We start from the raw sequence: 5445 nt of genomic DNA on the forward strand, positions 1-5445 counted from the left end.
CGGGGGCGTGGCCAATGGGCGGGCCAATGGGCGGGCCCGCGGCAGGGGCGGGGCTAATGGCTGCCCCGCGTGAGGGGGCGTGGCCGGGCGGCCGTGAGGGAGGGGCGGGAAAGGCGGCGGGAAAGGCGGCGGGAAAGGCGGCGGGAAAGGCGGCGGGAAAGGCGGCGGGAAAGGCGGCGGGAAAGGCGGCGGGAAAGGCGGCGGGAAAGGCGGCGGGAAAGGCGGCGGGAAAGGCTCGGCCGCGGCGTCTTCCCGACTGACCTGCAGGGACCGTCTGAGGGCGGCTCTGCTCTTTCCTCCGGCCGCGGGTTATCGTCCTCCTCATGCCGGCCCCGCCATGCAGATCCCCGGGGGAGGGAACGCAGAGTCTTCCCCCCTTCGCTCCCCGGCCCTCGGAGAGCTCTTGTTCTTTCCGCTTTCAAGCTGAGAGTGACCGCGCTCCCCGCGCCCGCCCCAGGTCCCTGCTTGTGTAAGGACGTGCCTGTCTTTTATTCTCAAGAAGACCAAAGAAGATGCCCAGCTGGAAGGGGGCCACCATCCAGTCCAGCTCCTGACCGTGCACAGACACCCCAACAATCCCACCCTGTGCATCCTGAGAGCACTGTCCGAATGCTCCTGGAGCTGTGGCAGCCCCGGGGCCCTGACCATTCCCTGCGGAGCTGGTCAGTGCCCCACCACCCTTCTGGGGGGCCAATCTTTTAACACGCCGCCCAAAGCTCCCCGAGAGCTTCATGGCGCTCCCTCGAGTCCCGTCACTGGTCACTCGAGGGAAGAGATCCGTACCGCCCTCACCGCCTCCCCTCAGGAGGATGCTGAAGACGCCAGCGATGTGTCCCCTCAGACTCCTCCAGGAGACTCTCCCAGCCCGGCACACGTTCCCTGCGCTCCTGGGATGATCCCCTGGCTCACCCTGTGCCAGCACTCGGCTCAGAGAGGATGTGGAGCCCTGGCAGAGCCGGCACTCCTCCCTGGCCAAGGGCCCGGGATAAGGCAAAGAGCAGATAAGAGACTCGAGCTCAGCCCCCTCTACTAACTGGGACAGATTTCAGTTCACAGCAAATCACCTTTTCCTTCCATTCTCAAAGCTGAAACATTCCAACGTAATCCTAGAACACAAAAAGCCTGTGGGTAGTTTCATCACCGGTTTGTTGTGTGATCTCAGGCAAACGGGTGAGGCAATCACACCTGAGCTCCTTCATTAATGAAACATAAATGATAATTACTCCTTGTAAGGTATTGGACACACCTTGTAATAAAAATGTACACAGCATGATTTCATCTTGTGTCAGTTCCCAGCCTGCTTGTAGAGTATTCACTGAGACCAATAATAAGAATAATCACCTTGTTGGGGAAGACGTGGTGGTTTAAACACCTAACTAAAGAACAATGAGAAACTGTTTTACAATCCAGGCTGGTTTTTTTCCTTGCACTAAACTTACACAAAGCCTCGTTAAGATTTACGTTTTAGATTTAAAAACATACTTTTTGAGAGTTATAGGCTGTCCAGCCCCTGGGCATGGATCAATAATTAAAATTATTTGTACTATAAGACCAGCAGCTACTTCTGTTCTCAGTAATGAAGCTTAGATTAGGTATCTAGAGATCCCTGACCCAGTTTGACTTAAAGCAGTTTCCCTTCACTGATGTGTGACAGCAATTTGTAAGGTATTTCCACCCAGTTTGAAACAAAATTGATTGTTGTGCTTTAAAACAATCTGTAGCAATTCAATACAGCATTCAGGCAAGGGAGATGCAGCAGAATCCAGTGAGAACAATAAGAAAATTACAACAATCTTATATTTCAAGACCCACTTAGGTCTTCAGAAAATATTGTACATCGATACACATCAAAGGATTTACAAAAGGAGCATAGAGATTTTGTTTGGTTTGTTTAAATTTATAGCTGCAAAAACCTGAGTATGGTACAATAACTTGACACTAAAAATCATGGATCTCTGAACCATCCAAAGAAGAAAGGTTGTTTTTTTTTTTTTTCTTTGAAGTATATCACAGCCACCTCGAGACAAATTATGTTTCTCCTCTGAGGAAATGACTAAAAATCTTTATTGTGCTTTTAAAAAATCTGGAAGACTTGGGACTATTGAAAGATGAGAAAAGCTCACACACAGTGCCTTAAAAAAAAGAGGCTGAAAACAGAAAAAATGGTATTTGTGCAAGCTGGTGTTTCTTTTGAAAGATTACCCAGAGGAGATAAAAAAACCTGAGGAACAGATGTGAGAAACATTCCAGGCTTTACCTGGCTCAGCTACTGACCCCAGCAAGTCCCCACAGATGGGCTCCTATTAATCCAAGAGCCCGTGGCAAACTGGCCTGCAGAGTTTTCTTTCCAAGTTGTATTTCACACCTTCCTCCAAATCCTTGGGACAGGAGCTTTCCTGACATCACTGCACAAACTACAGGACCAGTCTTGGTCTTGCAAAAGAATTAAACCAGCCTTTTTTCTCCCCTGGAGCCTCGGGTGTGAGGAGCCATGGTGCCCTTTGGAAGCGTGGAGGGAAGATCTTTCCTTGAAGGTGTGAACCTTGAGTAGTCACTTGTTGTGCACAGTTCTAACCCTCACAGAGGGAATTAACGTTTTCAGGAGGATTCAGGAAAAGATACTTCTACAAGAACAGGTCTTCGAAATAAAGAGCCGTGTCATTTCTGCGTCATTATTTTAGTATTAATTATTAAAACTATACATACATGCTCTGGGCTATAGAGTAGTTTTCACAAAGTAACAGCAGCAATTAAGGTACATTTACAGAAATGTGGAAGTCAAATCAAAATATTTTGCCTCAAAAAAAAAAAAAAAAAACAAAGTTCATCTTCAATGCCGAGTCTCATTTTGGTGTTTTGTCTCCATTTTCATTTCAAAGGAAGTGTTGACAGTTTGGTTTGTATTCTGATCCAGAATGAAAGCAAAATTTCCCAACATTGCTCAGTCTTTTGAAGCTCAGATAGCAATTAATTATCTCGTGCCAGGGCTGATCCCAGCACAGACAGGCACAAGTGGGGGAATGTTTCCACCCTCTGCAGGAACAATCCTGGTGACTGTCCCATCCCACCTCTGGAGGGGTGCTCACAATTTCCTACCATCACATTCTATTGTACTTGATGGAGAGAAGATTCTCTGATAGTTGATAAACTGTCAATTTTTTTTTTTTCAGTTAGTTGTACTTTATTCCCAGCTTGGAAATCTCTCTTCTCCCCTCAGCAATCCTGGCTGGAGCCATGTTTGTAGGTGAAAACCTTGGGATCACTGAGCAGTGTGACTGTGTGCGTGTAACACACCCCACACACTCACAGCCTAACAGAACCCAGGCTGGTGTTTTACAGCTGGCCCATCTCTGCCCGTCCGTGTCAATGACAGCTTTATTCTCATTTTGACTTCAGAGAGCTCAGGCTGAGCCCAACACATCACCCAGCTGGGAACAGGGTCAGCACCAGGGTTTGGCTGAACAGACAGCCCAGGAGCTTCTGTCACACAGAGATGTCACGAGCAAGGACAGCACAGCACTGACCATACAAGAAGAAGGGGAAATGATGCTGAATGACCTCCAAGGAGTGAAACATAATGGAGAAACAGTAAAGAGTAAAAGATAAAACTCCAGTTTCCTTTGAGAGAAGGTTCTGATCTATGCTCACTGTAACACAACTGGAGCTGCAGCATGACACACGAGCACTTTGGGGGAAGTTAAATGTGTTTGTCTTTTTATATCCAATATCAGACTCTTGACTACAGTAAAACTGTAAAAGAGGAACATTTATCTGTGTTCTCTGCTGTCAACCCTGTGTACACACACTATAACATCACACCTCCAAAACTCTATCCCAACCAGAGCAGCACAAAATCTTGTATTTAAAAGAAAGCTAGCAAATCACAGATCTTGCTGAAAATTTCATTTATTTGTATTGTAAGCCAAAGGATCATCCTCAACCCAGAAATGCACTGCTCAGCCTCCTTGGGAGCTGTAACAATCAGTGCACTTGTCAAAGAAAAATCCACAAGCAATTCAGTGACAGAGAAAAGGGACATTTTTTACACACAGGCTCGTGTCGTGCACACACACACACACTGAGCAGTTTCCAGTTTCCCCTGTAAGCAAAATGCTGGTGAGCTCTATCCATTATACAATTGGAAATAACTAAAACACAGGAGAGGAAGGGGAAATGAGGACATAAAGTCTTTGTAAGTATTTACACATCCCATTATTAAGATAAATGAAGGCTAATTAACATGGAATTAGCCACGAATATGAAATACAAAATGAATTAAAACTGGGTTCAAAGTAAGATGAATATTACAATCAACTACTGTTAAAACTAAAATATAACATGGTTTTGGAAGTTGTAGTGAAATATAAATTAAGAATTCTAACAACAACAAAAAACAAAGTTACATAATTGTTTTAAAACACTTTGGAGAGCTCAAATTATTGCTTTTTTTCCTCAGAAAAAGCCCAGCAGGGGGGAACCTCCCCCATTCTTCCTGCCAGCTGATATTACATTAACAAGAGTCTTCATGTTAAAGCAAATACTTCATATATTTAATAGCTGTTGAGAACATAACTCAGTTCTTCCTAAACAAAATGTAGCACCTCCTGTGAACATAAAAAGCACTGCTTTAATCTCTAATCAGTTCATATGCAATAATGCCTTTGTTTTGTAATGAATTCCACTCCTTCATTTGAATGTGCCCGTAGTTGCAGGGTTCTGCTGAATCACAGCTTACACAACCACAGCCTCCGAAACTCCAGAGCCTCAGCACTGGGGCTGCCACTGTCTGGGCAGCAAGACTCTGCTCTGCAGCTTTCTGTGGCTTGGAGACACCATGGAAATCAGGAACTCGGCCTGCCCAGCATGCAGCTCCACCAGCCTCGTTAGACCTGCGTCAGCTTTACCCTGACACTTGAAAATAAAGACCAAAAGCAAGCTAATACTTTATACAAGCTCTCAGAACTGCTGGCCTAAAGGTTTACCTATCATACATTATTTTAAAATCTTTAAATCCGCAGCTTTACCTTCTTTTCTCTGCCCTCTGAAATCTTCAGTGCGCATTTGGGTTACATTTTAAACTTCTCTCAGTGAGTAGAAGCGTACTCTTGTTTAAATTGGCAACTGAAACTTTAGCTGAAACAGAAAATCCTAAGGCAAGTTGGAAAGGCATCTCTGCTCAAGTTTAAATGACTTTCTGGGTCCCAGCCTCTCAATCGCAACAGTCGAGCTGCCTCTGTCCTTCAGATGTCAATTTACACTCGGGTGGCAAACACTGCGAGATAAGGGCTGGAGTCAGAATACATTGCCTAATCAAACTGTGATTTTGATTTGCAGCAGAGGTGCAAACAAGGTTTCTGCTCCTGTCATGCTGTGAGGTTCAGCAGTTCTGCTGTCCCTTACTCCAAGTCCCTGTCCCAGCACTCCCCTGCCCAGCCGCCTGCAGCT

The sequence above is a fragment of the Sylvia atricapilla genome, chromosome 11 (assembly GCF_009819655.1).
Source record: "Sylvia atricapilla isolate bSylAtr1 chromosome 11, bSylAtr1.pri, whole genome shotgun sequence".
Taxonomy (NCBI): Eukaryota; Metazoa; Chordata; class Aves; order Passeriformes; family Sylviidae; genus Sylvia; species Sylvia atricapilla.